The 27,284-nt window shown below is 38.0% G+C and overlaps 1 protein-coding gene across 1 annotated transcript in view; it reads right to left on the bottom strand.

Moving 5' to 3' along the window:
• Nucleotides 1-12,471, bottom strand: part of rhocb (ras homolog family member Cb) — a 37,066-nt gene extending 24,595 nt beyond the window's left edge. The window contains exon 1 of the mRNA XM_053625350.1: nucleotides 12,339-12,471. The gene's annotated coding sequence lies outside the window, so the exon portion shown is untranslated. The remainder of the gene's footprint in view (nucleotides 1-12,338) is intronic.
• Between the last annotated feature and the right edge of the window lie 14,813 nt (nucleotides 12,472-27,284).

Below are 27,284 nucleotides of genomic sequence, written 5' to 3'. Positions count from 1 at the left end.
TTTAATCAATGTTCACATCAAGAATCAAAATAGGGAAACGAAGGTGACCGCAGGGCCTTTGACTGTAGCGTGGTTCTGGTGTCGGACAGAAAAGCCAGACTATTTCGAATGGACCATAAAGATAAGGCAACTGAAATAACCACTCTTTGCAACCATGGTGAGCAAAAAAGCATCTCATGTCAAACCATGAAGGGGATGGGCTACAAGAGCAGAAGATCACATCAAGAGTCAGTAAAGAGGCAACAATGGTCACAGACTGGACGGTTGAAGATTGGAAAAAAGCATGAAGTTTACAATTGGTTATCTTTCTTTGTTAAAACTATATAAATATGGCACAAGACCTGTGCTTCCTCACCCAACACTGAGATTTGGCTAATATGCAAACAAAATGGTGTACAACTGTAAAGGACAATGTGGAGTAAAGAAACCAAGGAACAAAATTCATTTCATATAAAATGTTGAAGTTCTTTACCCTGGTCAGGGTATCCTCTCTATCCAGAGTCTATACTGGGAATACTGGGTAAATAAAATGTGGGTATACACACTGAATGCGACACCAGTCCATCACAAGACACCATGGACATGTTCACATACTCGTTCAACACCTACAGAAATTCTAGACTTGCCAATCCACCTACTGGAATGTTTCTGGGAGGTGTGAGTGCTAAGGTTATTACATTACTTTAGCTAATACTTAAGTCTAGTCAGTTAGATTTCTTGGCAACCATAAAATAAGACTGGGCAGCACACTGGACATTTTGTTAGTTAATAAATATATATCATTTGCTCACCACCTGAGATTCCTAGACTATATTCACCAAAAGCTTAGATCACTTCATTACACTAACTAAACTTTCAGAGAAAGAGTGAAAAATGCACTAACAACAAACTGAATCCGAGCGACGTTCTCTGTTGAAGAGCCGAGGACTATCAGAGTACACACACCTCCAGAGCTGCGTGAGATGGGGGTGGTTTGTGTAACTGAAGGCAGTGGAATGTTTTCAGGCTACTGATGTGCAGATATGTGAGCAGACTGGGGTTCTGGGCAAGTCCGGAATGCTTTAGTCCTGCTGCAAATCCTGTTCACACAGTGAGGACGAGAGTGTCGTGTACGTCACGTGGTTCAGATAAACACTGAGAATTTGGTTAAGTGAAACTGTTGACAGTTTCTGTGTATAAAGCTTAAGATCTGCACAGCTTCCATCAAAACACAGACAGACACAACACAGGACTCCAATCATATTTGTGTGAGTCTCGACTTTCTGCATGGAATTTAACATCCATTTAAGTACTTTCTGACATTCTGTTAAAGCTCATCTAGTCAAGACTTTCACACAGTTCCTGTGGTTGGGGGGATGGGGAGGTACTTGTAAGATGAAAGGAATGTCTGCCTGCAGTAGGTTCACCATAACCCACCCAGGAAAACCACACAGACAGCTGAAATATTTACACACACAGACTTCTCATTTCCCCATAGTCTTCTTATGACGTTACCATTATGAGCAGAAGGAATGTAAAGTAATTAAGACACACAGAGCAGGCTAATCAGAATTACATAAGGTGCAGTGGTACAAGGAAAGTTCGGTCTATCTGTGCATGTGCAGCTCTCTCTCTCTCTCGCTCTCACACACACAGTGCATCTTTTTCCTCTTTGTGCTGGTCTCACTCAATGTCTCAACGTGTGTGTCTCTCCCTCTCTCTATGTCTGTGTGTATCGTTCTCTCCATGTTTCTATTGTCTCTCTACATGTCTCAGCATATCTTTCTTTTCTCTTTCTGTCTCTCCAGGTTTCCATGTACCTCATTAATAGTTAAAGTTGATTCAGTCATTCAAAACTACTCATCTGCTATGATTAGTATACAAATGCCTGACCTCATTCCCCCAGTGGAATTTGGACTAGGCTAGTTTATCATTTTGGTTGGGATAAATCAGCTACCTGAATGCAACATCAAGAATGATCTAATTTAAGAAATTTAATCAGACAAAGTTGCATTAGATTTCTTGCTCATAGACTATTGAACCTTGCTATATACACCAATTGGACCTTCATTATTTCTACTGGAAATGTCTATCATATTTGTACTGGCCTGCCACCTGCCGAAGTTCCTGCCTTCACTGCCACTACTTTCTATAGGGTTTGGATTAACAAAATGTTCACATCAGAAATACAGATCTGATTACCGGCCTTATACATAATGGAGATCTCATTAGGCACTGTTTAATTTGAAACCTCGCAGAACGCCGGAATGCCGAAATGAACACAGTCTCGATTAAGACGTCGAACCAAAAGGTGAGCGCAAGTTCACTCGTAATCTGAAGAAAAATTGCAGGAAGATTCTAGAAGCTAAGCTCATACAGGCCATCTGTAATGTTAGGACAAATGTTGACGAAACTAAGAATAACAGGGCTGCGACTAATATTCAATACATTTGACAGGTCCAATAATTAAAATCTAAATTGGTAAGCCTTTAACCTCCACAAACTTACTTTATTGTCAGACAATAACAGTCTTAAACACCAGAAATGTACCATCTTGCCTTCTGGAGCAGTAGAAAATCCAGGATGGCAGTTTTTTGTATGTATTCTTGTATAAATGAGAGCATCATTTGTTCATCACTTATTTCTAATGTCCTATTATCATTTATCATCACAAAACTACCAACTATCAACATTTAAATCACTTTAAGGGTGTAAGTAAAAAATAAATAAATAAATAAACCCACACCACACAACAGAACATTAACATCAGTTTCATTACTTCAAAGTCATTTTATCATGGAAAAAAAATTATTTTACTTTATCATGGCCGATTTGTTAGCCTACTTACACAGTCTGCTGTAAATTTCTTGAAGCTTATAATGTATATTTTAAGTTTTAAGCTCTAGAGTGACTAGCATGATGCCTTACAGAAGAGCCTTTAATGTGAATTTTATTCTACCATTTTTATTTTTTATTAAATCATTAAAACGAATGAAATTCTGAATATTTTATATTAAAATTTTACTACAAAAACTTTGGCATATGCAGAGATTTTTTATTTCCCTTTATCTCCATCCATGTCCGTCTGTCTGCAGACACACACACACACACACACACACACACACACACACACACACACACACAGGTCTATTTATTCAGGAATGCAAAATAGCTTTTTTTTTAAAAAAAAAAGTTAAAAAAATAATAATAATCATCGCATACAGTTAACCGATTTCAATTCTTCACACTTGCATCCTATTTATTTATTTATTTATCTTTGGTATCGCATAGATTAAGTGTTCATGTGACACCATAAACAAACACTACTTTTCACATCAGCAGTAGGTCAGTTCTAGGGGAGGTGATTTTGAGAAGAATGCATGGATAATGTTAGTTAGCTAATCTGCTCATTTATTTCCTAGATGTATGCCAAGTAACAGGAAGAACAGCAAAGCGAGAGTTCAGGGTGACCACTACAAAATAATTAGTGGCTCATCCTTTTTTTCCCCCCTTTTAGAGAGATCTTGTTTTCTATTAGCTCACCAGACCAAGTTTCTCAAACTCTCCAGCATCCAAATAGATAAAGACAATGCAAAGTGAAGCAGTTTCACAGCTCCTGTCCTTTCTCCTTGGGTGAACTGGCTTTTATTTACACTTGGTCCGACAATCGCTGTAGCTGAGAAATCAAAAAGAAAAAAAAAAAGAAAAAAAGTGTAGGTCTCCGATCACTGTAGCGAGACCTGAAAAATTAAACTACAGATGTTGGCGCACTAGTGAATATTCTAAACATTATTCTGTAGCGCATCTGAAAAACGAAATATTCAATAGTTGCAGCCCTAATGAAAGGAAAAACAACCAGCACAAGCCGAAAGCTTACAGAAACCCACACTGCAGGAGGTATCTAAATCCAAATCTACAGGGAACCCTCATGATGCTTAATCTCAGGAGTGAAATGAAGCAGAAAGTCTGAACTAGCCTGAACTAGGTGAAGATTCTCACTCTGCATTCTCCATGCTGTATAATCAAGACAGAAAAGGTGAAAAAAAAGAAAGAAAGAAAAAAAAAAAGGGGGGGGGAAACCAACCCTAATTAGTCAGCCACGCTGTTTTCTTTTGAAAGACAGATATGATGAGAGGGAGCTTTTCTCCGTGCCCAAGGACGAAGTATTAACACACATAACATGAATGACTAATATTGATGCTTTACAATAAAGAAATGAATAAGTTTCAGGGACACAGTCTGGAGCGAGACTGTGTATTTGATTGCATTCAAAACAAAGTGTGAATATAGCCCTACCAGTCTCAAACACACTGTTCTTAAAATCTTTGCCTGTAGCGCATTAAAAATAACGTGAGCATCTAACCAGTTTCTGACCATAATTATTGGGAAGACACACATTTGCTCCACTTCATAGTGCAAACAACTTCAGACAATACAAGTTTGTTCTAATGGGAAGAACAGCCAAAACACCCTCATTCTCTGAAAGCTCCATCATGTACAAATACTTGAGAAATTAAATGACAGAAAAATCAGTGAGAGCTAGTTAGCAGAAGGTATAAAAGCATGTTATTTAAGTGTTTAATGTGTTGTGAGTGGTAGGCTTTCACGTGACTATCTACATGTGAATAGAACATTTCATATAGAACCATTGAAATGAATAAAATTATGAGCAGTAGTTAAAATGCCTACATGTTTGAAAATTTTGTACTGCTGTTCTTTCTTGGATAAGCATACCAGTGATGCTTCTCCTAAATAAGGACAATAGTAATAGTGAAAGTATTTGAAATACTAAAAAAAAATAATAATTTTGATGATCATGCATGCAGTGAATTCGAGATAAACATGCTTTAATGTGACTAAACAATTCAATTTCATTTGTATAGCGCTTTTAACAATGGACATTGTCTCAAAGCAGCTTTACAGAAACAAACACAGGATACAGATTTGAAGTGTGACTTTATCCCTATTGAGCAAGCCGGTGGCGACGGTGGCTAAGAAAAACTTCCGAAGATGATATGAGAAAGAAACCTTGAGAGGAACCGGACTCAGAAGGGAACCCATCCACATCTGGGTAACAACGGATAGTGTGAAAGTAAAGGGAAGTTCATTATGGCTTTTATATGAAATCGGTTTTGTTGAACTAGTCCACTGTTCACAAAAGGAGACTTGAGTGCAAAAGTGTAGACAGTCCTCATGTCAAGCCAATATGTCTCCACAAGAGACTGAGTAAACACTACCCTCCCCCCACCCCCACCTCAAGCCAGCATACTTATGTTGCATTTGACTTACCTTGGAAGTGGGAATTCAGAACTTGTTAACAACATGTAAGCCAGCTAACTGAAGACTGAAGTATATACACACACAGTATACACACATCTGTATAGTCAATGGTCTAGATTTAACAAGCTAATAGGTCTATGTTGATTGATCTAAAACAAATTTGTTTATACAGCATAGCTCATTTAAAAGGTAAGAAATTGCTGCTTTGTTTACCATTCATGCCTTGAGCAGCCATGTTGATATGAGCAGGCCACCCTGAGTTCCTTAGTCGGAAATTCCAAGTCATGAGTTTTAGTTGAATGCAGTGTTCATGCAGAGACAATGACTTTGAGGGCCTTGAGACCACCTTCATGACCTTACAAGCTCACACTCTCGGTGGTGCTGTATTGGCAGTCATATGCAAGTGCTCCAATACTGCAGGTGGCGCTATTAAACATTCATGACGATTTCCATGAAACATGAAGATGACTACCCATGGCAAAGTGCAAACGGCGTAAACCATGGCGATGCAGGAGTTGTTGGAAGTACATAAATACTAGAACACAAAGAAGTGCTGCTTTCCCCCTATTTTGCTTTTCCTTTTGCAATTAAGATGCAAGTAGCACATGAAAACATTAAATAAATGATAGTACAACCTGTGCAATGCTAAGAATGAATCGGCTTGGGCATGTCTCGTTTCTAACAGGCATGGTTGTAGAGCGGGTTTGTCCGCACAGCTTGCTCAGCAGCCGTGTGCCCGAGACACGCGTGGCGTCCGTTTCCGCCATGTTTACATCACTCCGACCGTAGAAGCCAACCAAACGTAGTCTCTCCATAAATCCTTAGGACAAGCCCAAGATCAAGACTATTGACACCCGAACCAAAACAATGTTCATGTGGTCTAAAGACGCCCTGACATCAACAGTAGAAATTTACACTCTCAGCTCTGGCCTCCTCACCACTGCGCCCCAGGCTTTAACAAGCTAAAGTGAGGGAAGGAGAATGAAAATCACCACCTCCTCTGCCCAGATTTAGCAGTGACTAAAATATACAGATGATCGGCCAATGAGCAGTCTGATGCCATAGCAACACAACGGAATTCATAAGTTCCACCTCTCCAGAAATAAATCGAAAGAAATTAGAAGAATTCTGAAGCAGTATCTGACCTACTTGAATGTATTGAGGTTCTTGGAGAGAAGCAAGAGACAAGGAGAGAGACCCAATTACCCACCTACTTTGCCCCGGGCCTGTTTCTTTCCCTCCTTCACATGATAAATGTGTCGTCGGGGAGGTAATGGACTGAAGCCCTTAAGCAGGTGATGGGCGAAATAGACAGGCTAATTCATATATAAAAGAATAAGAAGCCCCTAACCACTTCCAGTAGTCCAGAAAAAAAAATAAACTTGCAATCATTGTAAATCAATCTTTCACTTCATAATAAAATACCTTTCTGTGCATTATATGGAATTACATGAAGATGCACTACAATTAAATTCTCCAGAATGGACTAAAATTCTCCAATCTGATTGGTCAGAAGGTGTGGAGTCGTTTTCTCCTATACACAACCTATGACTAATAATAAACAGATTAATAACCATACTGTTGTTTAATAAAAGAAAATTGCTGACATGGTAAAACTTCCTTTAAAATATTTAACATTTATGGAAGGACTCCTCACTTTGTAAGAGTACATTGGGAAAGTCTTCAGTCTTACTGCGTTTTTTTTTGTTTTAATTTTGAGAGAGACAAAATAAAAAGCTTGTGAGAGAATGACTGTTTATGTACAGATCTTGTTTTACTCACATTCCACAATATTAAATGTAATCCTAAACAGATAAACAGTACATGTTTTCTTTAGTTAATAACAACTAGCAAATTGCTCTGGTATAAGGGGAATAAAACAGATCAAGACACGCTGATCTAGGACACACAACATCATTCACACCCAGTCATTCCCTGCTTTCCTAAAACAACATGCCTTAACATGCGTTATTTTTTAAGTGACAAATGCTACCCTTTCAAGCATGATTTTCCCCAGCGCAAGCAGCTAAGGGAACTGACAGAGCCTTTCAATTTTCTGAAAAGGAACTGGGCCAAAACAGGAGTTCTCACTGTAAGCAACTGGCACTGTTTTTATTGCCTAAAGGCTTTCCCTACCCTCTGTGCACGACTAGCAAAACCAGAGAACTATTAATATAGTCAGAATAAGTCCATTTCTTCAAAAAGGTCACCTTAAGGTCTTAAGGATATAGTTTAGTAAAGAGCTACAGTGATTATGTTGTACATTGTTTGGGTCACAAGGGCTTTGAGTTGAGTATATAAAGTATTTTGCGGCAGTGGAACTGAGCCTGGATAATCAGGTGCTAATCTCTCAATAGCACGAGTTGTGGAGTGGGAGGCTTCGTTCTGTTACTAATGCTGGTGTCAGCCTCGTCCACAGTGCGTGTCCATCAAGTGTCTCAGAAAAGAAATGGTAATTTAAGAGTAGCTCCTGCTTTCCTCTTGTCCATGTAACTGTACCACTCTAGACCATCAAGACCATGTCACTACTAACTCCATTTTTGTACCAATTCACATATCTGATTTAGCACTAATCCAGCTCTCACACACACACACACACACACACACACACACACACACACACACACACACACACACACACAAAGGGAGATGTCTGCTTACAGTGCTAACGTAAGCTCAAAATTCCTCCACGTTATGACCTTAAGTAGCAACAACCAAAGCAGGTGACTGTTTGGTGCCAGAAACACAGAAAACTGCATGTGGATGAGCTTCGTAACCAAGCTTCAATAAAAATAGCTCTGACTGGTGCAATGTCCTATTTTATCAGAGGATTTACTCCTCTATAAGCAGGCGATAGCAGATCGAAACGCAGCCCGTGGACAAGAGATGACTTGCTGTGCTTCACCACGAACCTGCTTCACAAACATTATCTGAAAGATGAAGAGATAAAAACAGATGTGATTTTCCCCAAAATAGATCAACTCTGAATTTTGACAGCACATTTGTGTGGGTTTGTCAGGTATACCAGCCAAGTGTGCAAGTTTCTTGACAACACATTGACAAAACACAGATTTGCACTGCAACTTCAGCATAAAAACTGTCATCACGGTCATTCAACAAACACAATCTTTAACAATCCATATTGTGCAGCACCGAGTAGCTATTACTTTTAGTTCAGAAAACATGTCTGTAATGCGAGGTGTAAGTAGCTTATTCAAAACATAACTCCACTACACCTGGCATAAAAACACGTTCATTTATCTGCAGTAGCCACTTTATCTTCGTCAGGTTTGTATTGGAAGTTTTGTATCAGGTTTGTATCCGGAGCCTATAGTGGGAATGCTCAGATCGAGACTGGAATACGTCCTGGATGGGATGCTTGTTCGCCGCACGGGACCACACACACACGCACGCACACACACACACACACACACACACACACACACACACACACACACACAATTCACACCTAGTAGCATGCTTTGGGAAGTGGTAGAGGTTGACCAATTGATTGGTTTTGCCGATTAAGTACTGATAACCGAGTGCTGGAACTACTGGCTATCGACAAAAATCCACACTGATGGTATCCGTTGTGGGTGTGTCTGTTCCAGGAGCGGCTGAGAAGGGTCCACTGTCAATATACAGTACAAGAGCGGGAAGGGAAACCCATCTGGACACAAGCTCAGGATTGAACCGGGGACCTGGGAGCTGTGAGGCAGTAAAAACTACAATACTGTCCATCATAAAAACACAACTAAGTGTACAATAATTACAGACATTCAGGTTGGAACAAGTTCATTCAGGCTTTAACTTTATTTAAAAAAAATAAAAAATACAGCTAATGGTCTTCATGCTGATTTCCTGTACAACAGTTCTAGTTCTTGGACATGCAAGTGAGAGTCTTCTTTGCCGAATGAAGTGTTATATGTATATGAAGTGATGGAGAAAAAAAGTTATGAAGGCCATTTGGGTCAGTAGATATCACTCTCCCAGTCATTCATACAGAATATATAGCTGAGTCAGAACTCTGTAGCTCAAAACAAAAGATACAAGGCTGCTTGCTTGGCCAGAGATGAAATTTCATCCACATTTGATTTGATTTACTTCACGAGTCTGAGGACAGGCCAATAAAATTACAGATATCACAATGAGGAATCAGATACTGTGAAGGATGTTGAATGGAATAATATCGGATATAGCACAAACACTGTAACGTAAGCTTTTTCACTCAGGGAGTGAAGGACGAATAGTAAACCAGATATGGTAGCTCTCATGCTGTCAGGGACTGGGGTTCATAAAAATATTATAATATAATATATATATATATATATATATATATATATATATATATATATATATATATATATATATTTATTTATTTTAATATTTATGTGTGGTATACTTGCTGGTCTTTTCTGATTAGATCTAGACGAGAAATGAAGAAAAAGGCATTTCTACAGTCACTGAACATTTCTCCATTTACTTAAACATAGTAACCTTTCATTGAGTAGATTTTCAAATGAGAGCATTCAAAATAAGGTCATTCAAACAAAAATACAGGATGTTCAAAAATATTTGATTTGCGTATTTGTGTATTATAATAATAATAAGTTATTAATAATAAGAGGGTCGGCAAAACAGTAGTCTAACATTTTTATTTTAAACCTGTCAAATGCTAAGCTGAATTACACTTTAGGTCCACAAAAGATTTAACAAACACCCCAGAACACTTTCCCCTCTTATTCCATAGATAAATAGATACACTAATACTAAATCACCTACTTATTACCCTGTCTAAAAGGGTTCTCACAACATCTATCATTTTGCATAATCTTTGAAAATGCAAGTATTTATAAGTGGGCTTTATTGTATAGCTGCAGATAACGGGAAAAAAATGTTTTTGGAAAAGCATCACTAAAACATGATGGGGGGGGCTCACTACAATGCAAAAGTAAAACATGATTAATATAAATACAGGGTACCTCAAAAGTCTCCATACATAGGGGAAATGAACACTTTTTAGCAGTGTTTTTATAGACACACACCTATCATGGATTTCAAACAACTGCAAACAACACAGGTTTATCCCCCCAAAAAATTATATATCTTTGTTACATATGTGTGCAACAATTATTGGCACCCCTGTGAATTCATGTGAGAAAAATATATTTAAAGTATATTCTCAATGATATTTCATTTTTTTCATACACCTGGGTGACTAGGAACAGGAAATTGTTCAACCATGACTTCCTGTTTCACAGGGGTATAAATATGAGGTGTGACATAGGCCAAATTCATAACAAATGGGTAAGACCAAGGAATAAAGCTGTGATGTGCAGCAAAAGGTTGTTCAGCTTCACAAAATGGGAACTGGCTATAAGAATATAGCAAAAGCATTGAAAATGCCCATTTCCACCATCAGGGCAATAATTAAGAAGTTCCAGATTAAGATATACATCACACGACAATGTTGCCAAACTTACTAACAAATTCAATGAGACTGGAAGTGTTACAGACCAACTGAGAAGTGAACGTCCACAAACAGCCACTGACGAAGGCACAACTGACATGTTGCTGGCCAACATAGTCCCTTATGTATGGAGACTTTTGGGACACCTTGTATAATACTCAAACTAATGTATTGTGATCATGGCTATGAGCTAGTTTTAATTCATGTATATTATTGAATACTAATTACATTAACCAGAAATCATTAGGTTTAAAATCATTTATTATACATGTTTTGAATGCAATTTATTATATGTTCTGAACTGCAGACTTCTTGCCACTCATTTTGTAACAATGATTAATAAACGATGTACTATGCAATCTCTGTGGGAATTACAAATAAGCATTATATTAACTTTATTTTAATAGAGAGCACAAAGGCAGTTAATATTAGAAAGCATGATTTGGTCAGTTATTTACAGTGTCCCAAATCTGCTTACTGAGTGTGGAGGTGAGTTTTATATCTAGTGCTTTGACCTTGTAGGGACCTTTGGTTGGTCCCCATAAGGAAGACCGCCCTTTTTGTTTTGGTTTTTATTTTTTTTTACACAAAAACAAAACAATACTCGAACAATCCAAAAGTAACATCTAGGGTTAGATCTCGATTTGCATTAATAAGAATGTCATAGAAAGGTCCTCACAAGGGTAGTAAAAAACGTGTGTGTGTGTGTGTGTACTCTGAAACTGCTGTGATTGTCAGATAGGAATTTGGGAACTTAATGAGGTTTAAAATAATAATAATAATAATAATAATAATAATAATAATAATAAACAAACCTGAGCTTTTACATTCCTACAGGAACCGGTTCTAGAGGTCAGTGTAAACTTAAACATCCTATCGGTTCAGTTGAACAAGTTACTGCTGAATAACTACATGCAATATTTAGAAGCCAGTCCGTCATTATCAGGCGACACGCGGGCAGACATGCGAAGCCAATGCGCATGCGTAAAACTTCAGGTAATCTGAAGTTGTTCAACATAATTGACTTCAAGGAAAGAACATCACGTTAACTGAAACTTTCGGCTGGAAGAACACAATGTAGCCTGCTACTACTATTACTCCTGGAGTTACCATACTGTCCCCAGTATCATTACAGGATCAAAAGAGCTGAACGTTAGGTGAATTAGTCCATCCTCGAAGCTGTGTGGTAATTTGTTTTTTTTTTCTTTCTTTCTTTCTTTCTACAAGTGCTGAAGACGGCACAGGAAACGGCACGCGCTTGAAATCCGTTCCCTGTTTTCAGCGTCTCGTGACCCGCAAGAGTGTAACGCGGTCTTATTCAGAACAGAAAACAGGTGGTTCATTCAAACACGGTTCAACTCTACGTTTAATTTCAGCGATATCCATGAACCCAGCGTGTTACCTAATGTCAGAGGCACGCAGGTCGGTAAAGAGAAGTCAAGTTGCTGTACAAACAAGACGCAGAATGCATTTAGCCACCACCTACTTTTCCCCTTGGTAAAGTGCGAGCTCAGCTTCTACTTGTTCCTCAAGCCACGTTCAAATTTAGACGACAGAAATCAAACAATTAAGACGTTTCCCACATGGTGGTCATTCACATTCGTCTTACCTCTCTTTAAAGTCGCTTCTTAAAGCGGAGTTCCTTAATTTTTTCCTCCGTTTTGCCCAGCCAATCTTTGGCGCAGTGGGTTTAAATGTGTACGCTGCGCTTAAGGGGCTGAGGTTTGCCGAGGGGAGTGCCACATATCGAGGGGACACGCCTCGAGCTGCTCGCGCCCGATTCCTATTGGTTGGTAGGGCAGAGCCTCCTTTCGAATCCCTCGGAGACACGCCCCCTCTACTGTTAGAACGGAATGACATCATTGGCACTGGAATTGTAGCGAGCTGCGGTGTGTGGGTGTGTGTATGTGTAAATCGTTAACTGCATTAATATTTCTGATTGGAGGAGATTGTGGGCCCTATTTATAGATAAGTATATAACTACAGAAGGAAAAACATCCCTGTCTGTCACTGATTGCTGTCAGTAATTACAATATCACAGCGTTGTTTAATTAAATGACAATTTTAATAGCATAAACTGATGAAAGTTTATCGTTAAATCGTTAACTGCATTAATATTTCTGATTGGAGGAGATTGTGGGCCCTATTTATAGATAAGTATATAACTACAGAAGGAAAAACATCCCTGTCTGTCACTGATTGCTGTCACTAATTACAATATCACAGCGTTGTTTAATTAAATGACAATTTTAATAGCATAAACTGATGAAAGTTTATCGTTAAATCGTTAACTGCATTAATATTTCTGATTGGAGGAGATTGTGGGCCCTATTTATAGATAAGTATATAACTACAGAAGGAAAAACATCCCTGTCTGTCACTGATTGCTGTCACTAATTACAATATCACAGCGTTGTTTAATTAAATGACAATTTTAATAGTATAAACTGATGAAAGTTTACTCATTCCCCAAGTCCCAGGGGACTTGGGGAATGAGGCCGGGGACACCCTGGATTGGGTGCCAATCCGTTGCCAGGCACGATCACACACACGTTCACACACATTGGCAGTCAGCCTACAACGTATGTCTTTGGACTGGGGGAGGAAACCAGAGTACTCAGAGGAAACCCCCGAGAACATGCAAACTCCACGCACACAGGAGGTGCAAGGCAAATATGCTAAACACTAATCCACCGTGCCCCCACTGGATGAACAATGTCAGTTAATTAGGTTACTGCATTCAACGAGTGGCACACTGTAGCACATGGCACCTCAAAGCTCCAGGGTGCCTGGTTCGAGCCTGAGCTTGGGTTACTGTATGTGCTGTTTCACAAGATCTGTCTGTGTATGTATGGGGGCTCTCTGGGTAAACAAGTAAAAGAGTCAAAAGGTTTCCTTAAGGTTAGGCATTGATTAGGTTAGGCATTAAGGTTAGGCATTGATTAAGGTTAGGCATTGTTCCATGTTAATGGAACATCCTCACAGTGATAGTAAGACAAGTGTGTGTGTGTGTGTGTGCTGCAATAATGTTTCTGATTGGAGCAGATGTAGGGCCTATAATTACCTGAGTATATAACTACAGAATGAATGACATCTCTGACTGCCATTACTGATATCATGTCATTGAGCTGTATAATACAGTATAATGGCAATTTTATTGCCATAAACAAGTGATGTTGGAATCACACATGACCCAGGGATGTGAGCTGGCTGCTGGGGAATATCTACTTGAATCACAGCTTATCCAGAAACAAAATTTACAAGAAAAGCAATAAGCTAAAAAAAAAAATGTATTGTTCCCTAGACTAGCTTAACCCAATCAGTTGGCTGCATTTGATTTCATCAATGTTTGCTTAAGGTATATTTAAAAAGATATCATTATTATAGGGTTAGAAACACATTTAAAGCAAACTGCAACCTTACGTCAAGATTAGGGACACCAAGACTGCTAGAACTATTGAGGTGTTAATCAGGCTTTTGGTCAAATGGAAACGTAATTATCAAAGATTTAATTTAATAAAGAATGGTGTGTCTTCTATTTGCCAGATGGAGTGTGTGTGCCATGTGGAGGAAATATATTCAGGGCAGTTTCTAGCTAAAAGCAGTTAAAGCTGTCACTTAGGGCCCCTTATGCACCATGAGGCCCCTTAGAAATGCAGGACATTTATTAGAGATATAACTGAATATGAATACATTATTTGGATTGAACAGACCATGTGTCTCAACAAACACAAATACAGATACAAACAATAGGAGGGGTATTTTTTTAGAATGCTTGCCAGCTTCAGGGACTGGGATCCCACAGGACAAAAAAAAAAAAAAATCATGCAAGCGAGAGGTTTTTACTTTCATGTGGAACTTTGAAGAACAGCTCACTGAAGCTTGTGGGGAGGGTTGTCTGGTTTCAGCAAAATTCTCACCCCAACTAGATGCATTTTACTTCTTTTCTCAGTCTTTTTGAGTGAAAAAAGTTAACAGAGGTGCACATTTCTGATTTGCAGTAATATATCTGCAATATGTGGCCATTATAGGTTGAACCTGCCAAGCCTGGAAATTATTATTATTATTATTATTATTATTATTATTATTATTTATTTAAAAAAAAAAAAAAGCTCATTAACATGATAGTCACAGGAGATGCACTATTCAGTTGTATCCCAACCAAAACACTGCATTACTGAGCTCCAAAATAAAACCATAATTCTGTACAAACAATAGAAATATGCTTTCTAAATAAGTCTTCTGTCAACTGTCACCCAAAGGCTCTCAGGCAGATATTTCAAGGTATACTGAAGTGGAGGGGTATCTGAATCTCAGCAATATATTTTGGTGATAAGGAATGGTGAGCCCGTGGTTTTTACCATGGTTCAGGCTTTTGCAAGCGTCCCACTTGTATTCTGTAACTTGAGAGGTATGACTGGGATGGGGGCCCAAGAAGGATGTCTCTTAGGTCCCCCAAAAGTTCAGAAACAGCCCTATATATACAGTGTGAGTCTCAAACTGAAGAAACCCATGGTAGACCAGTGAGATGTTAACAGCTACTGACTGGTATCTCTTTTTTCAGTTGTTCCACTTTCTCACTCAGAACTAGCTTCAAACAATCTAGCTTCCAACCGATACCCTCTATAAAAATTTATCTTGTGGCAGTGACCGAGAAGATTCATACTGCCAGTCCTGATCCTCATAGACCTCAATGCAACCTCTGATGTAATTAGTCACAGTATTCTCTCATCCATCATTACCAGCCTTGGAATCCCTGCTCAGCTCATAGCAATCCCAGCAGGACTGAACTGCTGTATAGTCCTGGAAATTATCTGGCTCCTTCAGAAAATGCATAAAAGCTCAGGGAAGGGTTGGATTCAATAGGTGTTTGTTCAGTCCATCATCTCAAGATTTGACTACTGCAATTTGCTCCTGGTGGTCTTCCTGTACTGCAAATTTGCAACTGGTCCAGAATACCTCCTGTCTGACTTGTGCTCAGTCATCTAAGTTGATCCGCATAACATCACTGCTGTTTTCTCTTTTAGTGGTATGCTCTAACTTGCTGCATTACATATAAAAACCCAGATGCTTACCTGGAGGGTGGCACAATTCCTGCTTCTGCCCTGTGTGTGCAGAGTTTGCATGTTCTCCCCATGCTTCAGGGGTTTTCCTCTGGGTACTCTGGTTTCTTCCCCCAGTTCAAAGACATGCACTGTAGGCTGATTGGCATCTCTAAATTGTCTGTAGTTTGTGAACGGGTTTGCAAGTGTGTGTGTGCGATTATGCCCTGCAATAGGCTGGCACCCCGTCCCCCACCTTGTGCCCCAAGTCCCCTGAGATAGGCTCCAGTCTTGGTAATGACAAGCTACACTTCATGATAGAGAAAGGAAGAGAGGCCAGTAAGAGAATGCATGTTTATACCTGTGGACATAAGTGATAACAGGAACTGACTAGATTTGTGGACATTCCACAATGTTACTATAAATTAAAAAAGTGCAACATCATATGAAAATTATAATATTGGCAAATTGTTGTGTTATAAGAAGAATGAAACACTTTGGTTTGTGCTGTTACTGAAAACTAAAGAACTTTGGCATCTACTTTGCATTGGAACATTTCATATCACCCATTTTCAAATATTTTCCTACAACAGCACACCCATAATATTCCTTATACATAATTTATTTTGTAATGAATTTGCTTAGGCTGTTTTCTTACCCTGTTTCTCACAGTGCCTTAGCTTGTTCTTAATATATACTGCAGTCTTGGGCACTAGTGATCTCCTGTTAGTACTAACCTCATTTTAAGGAAACATTTAACCCAGTTTATCCGACTTTAATAATGTTCTGGAGCTTGATTACATGGATCACATGAGGTGAAAGAAAGAACAAAAGCAGTGTAAGTAAACTTTCATAATTCATAATCCCCATCTCAAATGCAGAATGTGCCTTTCATAAACATAAAAGACCACACACTATATAAAAACATAATGCTTCACAAACACACTCAAGACTCAAGCATACTTATTAGAAATCCTGTCAGTGTTTATGCTTAAGCTTTTGAATACAAATTATTTTATGCAGAGTTACAGGTGGATGCCAGATCTATTATTCATTATAGGCCTTAGGGCTCCTGCTCTGATAAAACCAACGGGAATTTGTCATCGGAGTAACACTGGCTTAAAAACACTCCCAACATTGGGGAAAAGTGGAATGGATATGTTGATATATAAGGTATGTGTGTGGGATCCACTTGAAAACATGTTTATATTCACACAGTACACTTCCTTTCTATCAGTAACTTTGGCCGTTGCCATAGCAATGAGGGCTGGTGTAAGCAATTGCGTGGCCGTATCCTACATACAAAGATGTATTTTGTGTGTTCAGCTGCATTGTATGTTACAGGGATTAAATATACAGCTGTGTACACAGATTTAGTCCCTTAGTCTACTTTGTTTTTATTTATTATGCATTGAAAATAGGAGGAACATTGGTGGATGAGGACACAACAAGGCCAGCAATCTTTGTACCAAAATTAGGGCTGTGATGGTACACTAGTATAGCATGATAGGATAGTTTAATGATAACATTGCGTTTTACCATTATTAATAAAGACCACACACAAACAAATAGAATATACTTTAGAGAACTTTACATTTTAGAGAACAAACATGCTTACAGAAAATCTGAATGTAAAATTATTAGTGCATTATTTGGATAAACTACTAATCTAAGTGCAATCCTCCTAAAAATGTAAGATAACTTGATATACTGTGTATGGATAATATATGGATAAAATGGCATTGAGTTCTTATACACTGAATTTTTCTATATTAGTTGATTAGTGTGATTGTTTTTCCACATGTTGGTTAGTCTAAATGTGACTTTCTTAAACCGTATATAAATCCTCGGGTGTTAAAACCCCCGTCAATATAAATTCAAATCAATATACAATTACATAAAAGGTACAAATATTTCTCTTTTATGCCTGATCAGAGTTGTATGGTCCTGTCAGATTGCATAATGATTGACAGTAGCATCTCCCTGGCAACACAATCAACTCGTGAAGTGCGTGTGCTTGAAAAGTGTCTAGAAATGACAGAGTGATCTTTCCACAATGATTTTGTTTACATGCGAGTCATGAATAATGCATGGTGTGCTGGTATATTTTATATATACACAATATTTCCAAAAGTATGCGGACACCTATGTGGACAACACCCATATGTGCTTGTTGAACATTCCATTCAATATTTAGTCCCCTCTTTGCTGTTTTAATAACTTTCATTCTTCTGGGAGGGCTTTCCACTAGATTTTGTAGTGTAGCTGTGGGGATTTACCCATTCAGCTACAACAGCATCAGTGAGGTCAGAAACTGATGTTGGACAAGAAGGCCTGGCGTGCAGTAAACATTCCAGCTGATCCCAAAAGTGTCCAGTAAGGTTGAGGTCAGGGCTCTGTGAATTCTTTCAGGAATTCTTCAATTCCTAATCTTTTCATACCAGCTTGATAAATGAGGCCCATCATCTTGGCTTTTCAATGTTCCCACATGTGAGTAATGAGCACATGAAACACAAAAACACAGTGTGTTTTAATATGGTTAAAAAATATCTCAATGCAGTTTTTCTCATGCTCAGAAACAAAGAGGCAGAGCGAGCAGGAAAGAAGTCACTTTAGTTTATGTGGTTGGGGTTAAAGGGGAAATAATGTAAGCAGATGGCTAATTCTGGGAGCCTTTACATCACATGTACCAAATATAGTCCTACCCTGCTCAAAAATATAGCAGAAAAAGAAATATAGTACTCTCTGAAAGCTACTGAACACACCAACAATACTAAAATCGGTGGTAAATTCACAGAAGTGAATATCATGAAAGTGAGTTGACCAGGACTTTAATACAGTACATGACTCAGCTGAGCTGAACACTCATGTAGGCCAGTTAGTGTTATTTTTTATTTATTTTTTTTCACTGAGCTGATCATACATTCTCATCTGGTATTATTGTCAAGCCTACACCACAAATACCACAAGCAACCTTTGAACAGGTTTCTACATATTAACAAAGAAGACAATGAATCACCACAAGTGAATCTAATTGTGCCAACGTGTAATCGGTGAGAACGCTGGCATGTGCAAGGTGTGATAACACACTGTCCAGGAAGCAATTGCACGTTTGTCTGCCAGTATCGCTTTTAGAGAAATTCTGTCTCTTTTCAAGCAAAGAAATCAGTTTAGCTCACCAATAAGAGTTTGGCTCTTTAGACTCCCAAATGGTTCACTGGCATTTTTCCTTCCACGACTGGCCACTTCTTTTCATAAAATAACATTACTCTGCATAAAAGTAAATGTCTACGATGGAATGGCCATCTACAGTGTGTCCCTGCCCCATGCCCTACTAATCCACTGTGACAATGATGAGGATAAAGCACTGAAGACAAATAAAAAATATATATATTGCCATTGTAACTATTCCTATGCCTGCATTAATGTTATCATACCTTCTGTGTCTGTGCTAATTAAAGATTCTGGTAGATTTATTCTAAAGGCTGTTCATTTCCCCAATACACTTCAGACAGTCGAAGCCAAAAGGTTTCATACACTTAGACTAAAGACATTCAAACCTCTTAATTTCCCATTCATGTCTTTTCATTGCTGAAAGATGAATCGAAATTCTGAAAACCAGAAGTTTCTCGCAATACTTAACCAGAATTTTTGCCCATTCCTCCTGACAGAACTGATGTAACACAGCGAGGTTTATGGGCCTCATCACTTGGACATGCTCTTTCAGTTCAGCTCACAAATGATCTATTGGATTCAGGCAAGGGCATTGTAATGGCCACTCCAGTACTTTCACTTTGTTGTCTTTAAGCCATTTTGTTTAAACTTTTAAGGTATTCTTAGGATCATTGTCTTGCTGGAAGACCAAGTTTGTGAGCTAGTTTTAACTTTCTGGCTGATGTCTTGAGGTTTTACTATAACAGATAATCCTCCTTCTTCATGATGTCATCTATTTTCTGAAGTGCACCAATCCCTATTCCTGCCAAACATGATGCTGCCACCCTCATGCTTCAAAGATGGGATGGTGTTTTTCAGATTAAAAACCTGACCCTTTTCCCATCCATACATAGCACTGATCTTTATGGCCAAACAGTTCAAATTTTGTTTCATCTGACCAGAGAAAACTCTTCCAAAAGTCTGTTTTTATGCCGGTCTTAAAATAGTGGTTTCTTCCTTTCACGACACCCTTTCAGGCCATGGCACTGTAGAACTCTCTTAATGGTTGATGTACTTTGGTACCTGTTGCCTCCAACTCCTTCACCAGTTTCTTTGTTGTTGTCTTGGGGTTCAGTTGAACCTTTCAGACTAAAAGTGTGTTCATCCCTGGGAGTTAATTTGTGCCTCTTTCCTGAATTATGCAGTCTCTTTGTGGTCCCAAGATTTTTATATTTGCATGCAATTGTTTGTACAGATACTTATGGTGCCTTCAGTTGTTTAGACTTAAAGAGGTCCACAGTTTTTTATCTGAGGTTTGATTAGGAGTAAAAGGCACTGTCTCTAAAGGTAGGCCCTTTCACAGCTGCTGTATAGTAATCTGAAATGTGTGGAGTTCTCAAATCTCATCTGAGTACGTATTTCAAAAATTTAATATCTTGATCCTAGGTGTATATAAACCTTTGGAATCAAGTGTACTTGTACATCATCACAATACAGATCTCACCATTCTCACTAGATTCGTTTCTACATTGTTAGGCTGACTGGCACCCTGTCCAGGGTGTACCCCGCCTTGTGCCCAATGCTCCTTGGGATAGGCTCCAGGTTCCACCGCGGCCCTGAAGAAGGAGTAAGCGGTAGAAGATGGATGGATGGATGGATTGTTAGGCTGTGCCAAACAACTCAGATATTGAGTCAGCTCACCGAAAATGTTTACATAAAAGATCCGGCACAAAGAGCTGCCACCTTCATAAACAACAGTAATAACTTCATTTATGATAAAGTTTATTTACAGAATTGAAAAACACTGCAGGAGTTTTTATAGGCAAGACCAAACCGAGTCCTATTGGACCCTTTGTTAATGATATCCTCCATTAAAGTAGAATTACGTCCTCATCACATTAAGAAATCTTACTCATATCAGTGGTTGTTAATGAATCTCTATAGCCTGGTGGAAAGCCTCGGGTTTACTGTAGGCTCCTACAGAGTAATTAGATGGAGAGCTCAGATTATAACTTCAGCTGTCAGAGGAGCAGTAGGTTTGGTGTGGGAACAGTTCATTAGATGGTAGAGAAAAAACTTGGCTTTGATTCTCTTCGCCTGGAGTGCTGCAGTGATGAATATTTGATGTGTTGATAGTGGGAGTTTGAGTAAACAGGGTGATCATTTGGTTGTGCGATAAAGGCAGACTCGGCAGTGTTGCTCTATGGGATGTTTTCTTTGGGTTCTTGCTCTGGGCAATATCCTCACATCACCTTTCCCACGCTCACTATGACGCAGATTCTGGGAGACAGTGTCATCTAGAGGTCAGTCCCAGGCAGTACAAGTCCCTCATTTAATGAGCTAATAGATTAAATAATATCTGTCAGGTGCTTCTTGCATGCCTTTACACATCAAAATTTCAGATCAGATTTACTTTCCTTTTTTTTTTTTTTTGCCATATAGTCTGTTATTATCATTTAGCAACCTATTTACATTTGTATTTTACAAAGCTCACAAAATTGATGAGCTTGATGATCCTGTTTATGCATGGTAGGCTGATTGGCATGTCCAAAGTGTCCATAGTGTGTGAATGTGTATGTGATTGTGCCCTGCGATGGACTGGCACCCTGTCCAGGGTGTACCCCGCCTCATGCCCGATGCTCCCTGGGATAGGCTCCAGGTTTCCCCGTGACCCTGAAGGAAGGATAAGCGGTATAGAAGATGGATGGAGAATGTTAAAGTAAAGAAAAACTGAAAAGATCAATTAGAATAAGCAATATAATCTATAATCGTGAGAGTAATCTATCCAGTGAATGCAAAAGAAAAATGAGCTAATTGATTCTTCATTTTTGAGAAAGAATGTCTTAAAAATTCACACTCTTCTATATCACATACAGATTTAATATGTTCAATATCCTTAAAACAATCCTACAATATCCTTAAAACAACATTTTACTTAACATCATTAAGTTCAGGGAAGAATATGAATAAGCAAGGTGGATTAAAAATAATGAAAGTTGTAGAGGATTTCATATACAGTACACTATATGGCTAAAAGTATGTGTACACCTGACTATCACACCCATATGTGCCCAATCCAAAACCACTTCGATTAACATGGAGTTGCCCCCATGCTGTTATAACAACCTCTACTCTTCTGGGAAAAGTTTGCACTAGATTTTGGAACATGGCTTTGGGGATTTGTGCTCATTAAGCCACAAAATCATTAGTGTGATCGGACACTGATGTCAAGTGAGAGGTCCTGGTGCGCAGTTGGCAGTCCAGTTCATCCCAAAAGGTGTTCAGTGAAGTTGAAGTCAGAGTTTGTGCCTCTCAAGTTCTTCCTTATCAGTCTTAGCAAAGCATGTCTTTATAGACCTTGCTTTGTGCACAGGGGCTTTGTCATGATAAAACGATTTGGTTCTTTAGTTCCAGTGAAAGGCAACCATAATGCTACAGCATAAAAATAAATTCTATACAGTTGTGTGCTTCCAACATTGTGGCAACAGTTTGGGGAAGAACCACATATGGGTGTGATTGTCAAGTGTCCATATACTTTTGGCCATATTGTGTATATGCACACAGGTCAAATTTCATGTTACAATATATAGCAGGTACCATATGTTAGTCAGATGTGACCATAGGAATAAGTCAGTCTTCTGTTTATGTGTGACTTGATTATGCCCAAATGTATAACCTTTTTGTTTATGAACAATAACCATTCTTATATATATGTATATATATATATATATATATATATATATATATATATATATATATATATATATATATATATATATATATATATATTGCAGCACTACATATTAACATAACAAACAGCTCTCAAAGGATCAGTTTCCAGGAAGAAAAAAATGTTGAAATATGCATTACTTAGAGCTGTAATTGTGTCTTCTGTGGTGTCATCACCAAGAAAGACCTCTAGAAAGGTCAACCAAAGGTCACCTTTATTATTATTATTATTTTTAGCTAAAAACAGAACTATCTAAATTCCCATCCTGTCCTCCAGAATAAGATCAAATTCAAGGCCCTCACAAAAAGCTATATACAAGGTTTTATGTTCATTTTTGCCTGTGTTTCAGGGTGAGAATTATAAAGAATGGTCCAGAAATATTTGTACATTCAGTGTCTTTAAAGCCGGAACACATTCCTCTGCAAAAATGTCATCCTGATATGAATGTATTCTTGTCTTGTGTCTGCAGGTTCTGGGTAAAAATGTGCTTGTTGCTAAAAGTAGCGCCCGCATATTAAGGCGGGTCTCTTGAGTTCGGGAGATGGCATTGAGAGCATGTCACACTTGGTCTGTGAATCGTGCACCTGCTGCCTATAGAAACTCTAATGGATGTTCAGTTGTTAGAATTAAATTGGAATTGTGCTTGAAGAACTGTTTGAGTTTATTAGTTCTGTCTGTTGGGTGTCATTTTGACTGTAATTTCTTCCATCCACTTTCTGATGAAAGAACCAGCATGACACTTTTCAAATAAATGAATGAAATGAACGAACACCACCTCCTAAAACAGCTGGCATTATTCATTGTTACATAATGTAGCTGTTCAGTACAGAGAGGAATGTGTCTGCATTGAGATTATAACTCTATATCCTTGGCACAGAATTTTTAATAAACTATTATCATTAAGTCTGAAATTTGACACATTATGGATGCATTGATAGCCTGCAATGAAAGTATTAAAAATACACTCAATACTGGGTTTCCTCCAGGTCCAAGTAGGAATGAGAGTCTTTTGGTTTGTAATGATGGTTTTCACAGTGGAATATGTTGACTTATATATGCATAAAAATATTATGCTCCAGCCAGGGTGAGGAATACATACAAAAAATCTATAAACAAAATGCATATACTGTATATACACTGGTGTGATTTCTTCTGTTTTTGTGTATATCCCATTCTAAATCGTTTCAGAAATTAAAAGAAAATCTAAGATAAATCAAAGGCAACCTGAGTAAACACAAAATACAGTTTATAAATGATAATGTTAATTATTGAAGCAAAAACGTTATACAATACCAACTGGGCCTGTGTAAAAATGCATTTGCCCACGTAGTTACTAATTCCCCAAATCTATGAAACTGCATTCATAATGGGGTTCAGCTGGACTAGACACAACCAGGCCTGATTACTGCAAACCCTGTTCAATCAAATCAACACTTAAATAGAACTTTTTCAACAGCATGAAGTTGGTTAAAAGGTCACAGTAACACACTAGTAACACACCAGTAACACACTATGTCAAAATTCCAGAAATGATGAGGAAGAAGGTGATTGAAATACATCAGTCTGGGAACGGTTACAAAGCTATTTCAAGGGCTCTGGGACTCCAAAGGACCACAGTGAGAGACATTCTCTCCAAATTGAAAAATTCGGCACAGTCGTGAACCTTCCCAGAAGTAGCCGACCTTCCAAAATTCCTCAAGGAGCACAGCAGCTACTCATCCAGCAAGTCACGAAAGAGCCAATGACAACATCAAAGGAACTACAGGCCTCTCTTACATCAATAAAGGTCACTGATCATGACTCCACTATCAGAAAGACTCTGGGCAAAAATAGCATCCATGAAAGAGTGGCGAGGCAAAAAACCACCGCTAACCCAGAAGAAAATTGAGGCTCATCTGAATTTTGTCTGTACAATTTTTAAAACAGCATTTTGTCTTGTCCCTGCCAACAAGAACTACAATTTATGTTAAAATATTATCAATAAAAAGCTTCAAAACAGCTTCCTGTTATTTCTCCATTAACAAGTGACTTCAGGAGAGCACGAAGTGACCACTCTCCGCTCAACATCTACAACTCCTCTGTGGAGATTGTCACCTGGTCCCTCAACACCTGCTCCATAGCCAAGAAAGCCCAGCAATGTCTCTACTTTCTGCGAAGGCTGAGAAAAGCCCATCTCTTACTCCCCATCTTCACCACATTCTACAGAGGGACTATCGAGAGCATCCTGAGAAGCTGCATCACTGCCTTGTTTGGAAATTGCACCATTTCGGATCACAAGACCCTGCAGTGAGGGCAGCTGAGAAGATCATCATGGTCTCTTTTCCATCCATCACAGACATTTACACCACACTCTACAGTACATCCGCAAAACCACCAGCATTGTGGATGACCCCACACATCCCTCACACATTTTTTTACCCTCCTGCAGCCTGGAAAAAGACACTTAAGCATTCAGGCCCTCATGGCCAGACTGTGTAACTATGTAGCTCTGTGTTGTTTTATGTAGCACCATGGTCCTGAAGGAACACTGTTTTGTTTTACTGTGTACCAGCTGTATATGGTTGAAATGGTTGAAATGACAATAAAGCCGCTTGACTTGACTTGAATCCATTTAACATCTCATGCATGAAACATCTTTTTCCACATTTCATCCATTATAAGTTATGAAAAATGTATATTTTATTTGTGACCCCCAACATTGACTGTCATTTAAACACATTCATCCCTATGAAATATCAGGAATATTTCAAGTCACATGTTCTGCATGAAGTTGAATCATCTGAATTTTCTGAAGATCATGGGAAGAAGAAAATGATCATTTTTTCTTTATTTTTAGTTATATTATGATTCTGACTGGCAATCCCTGTTACCCAAATTGCAGATTGAAAGTAAATTATTAATAAAAAAAAAAAATTTAAGTAATCTTTTAGTCCTTAAATGTACTTAAATTTTATTAGCATGGATGCTAGTTAACCACATTTTGTGTAGCCTAATAGTTAATTCTGTGCTGAACCCTGTTACTCATTTAAGAGCAAAACACAGCCAGTGTCATCAAACAAACCTTGTAAAAATGAGTCTTAGATTGTCTTAGATTCACTGCTAAAAAGTTCTACTTTTATGATGGCTAAATGGCAATACAGTAATGACATTTGCTGTCACTCAAAATGTCATGATGTGCGCACTGACTTATTGAATAAAAATCATTTAATTTCCTGCAGGATTTATACATCTTGTCAAATGGATTAAAAACAACTACAGTCGCATTTATTATGCAGCTTAATAAAAAAACTAATGCAATAAATGCAGTGAGAATGTCACACTTAAGCGAACAGATATTTGTCACTGTAGATTTCTCTCCACATCTTCTCAAAGCTATGGGGCTTTTGTTTCATCTGTCATGAACAGGATACTCTCAGCCAGAAGCTACAGCAGATTAATATTCATCGGTTTATATTACCTGAGAGAACACATGCAAGTGTGCGCTGATGGATAATGAAATAGGAGGAACGCACTGGAGCAAATTAAATATAGGAAGAGTTTTGTACATTAATAGTGTGTAGTTGTGAGTGCTTGGATGTCAGTGTGTTTGTGTGTATGTGTATATGTGTTTAACTATTTTATTTGCTTACCATTTCAAATGAATATTTCGAAAACAACTGATTAGTGTAACTTATAACAGAATGAAATAATATTATACAATATATTATAGTATTGTATTGCAAATAATTATTTGAGATATTTTTTAATTATTTTATTTTTATTTTATATTTAATGTTTTATAATTTATATAAATTTACTTTATAATATAAATATAAAATAAAATAAAATCCCCTAATAATAACTCTTTATCTGATCCATGGATATATATGTGCTGGTTACCACTAGGTGGCAGTACATGCATAAGCAGGTAAAACGATTTTCTTTCATAGAGAAAGGCATTTTCAAAAGTGTTTATCATTGTTTTAACTTAATTACTTTCCAAACTGGTGGCTAAAAACCACTACAGTGTATGTTGTTATAGGAAAATAAAACACAGTGGGGTAGTGTGATGTGGCTAGATACAAAGCAGAGTTACTGTTAGCACTAAAAAAAATGTATTATTTTCCTATTTTCATGAAGTATTTTATGCTGTTATCCCACAGCAATGAACATTTTACATTTATTAAAGAAGAATATTATGCGTATACTTTTAACCATGAATAATTATATTTAACGTAGAATGTCTATGAGACAAGTTAGTTCCTGCTATCGCTTACATTATAGCTGCTATAAACAGTCATACCCTCACCTCTCTCTCTCGTAAAGTTAATACGACAAAAAAAAATTCAGCTTGTCATAGGAAAACTGTAAAGTATAAACTTCTCTGCAGTGATGACTCTTTTCTTTTCTTTTTTTTTAAACTTACAATTATACTTACGTTTTTTCTTTTTCAACATTTTCTTAATTTGTTTATTATTAGGCTTAGATTATTTAGAGCGGCAATAATGTAAACCTAATAAACAAGCTCACTCATATAAACCGAATTACAGCCATAACTACTTTAGAGCCCGGACATTAGAGAAAATTAATCAACACCTTCCGATTTGTGAATTTAACAGCACTGTGGTATAACAATAAAACTGATGTATTA

The sequence above is a fragment of the Ictalurus furcatus genome, chromosome 5, assembly GCF_023375685.1.
Source record: "Ictalurus furcatus strain D&B chromosome 5, Billie_1.0, whole genome shotgun sequence".
In the NCBI taxonomy this organism is placed as follows: Eukaryota; Metazoa; Chordata; class Actinopteri; order Siluriformes; family Ictaluridae; genus Ictalurus; species Ictalurus furcatus.
The sequence above is the reverse complement of the archived record's forward strand: the minus strand, read 5'-3'. Positions and strand labels throughout refer to the sequence as shown.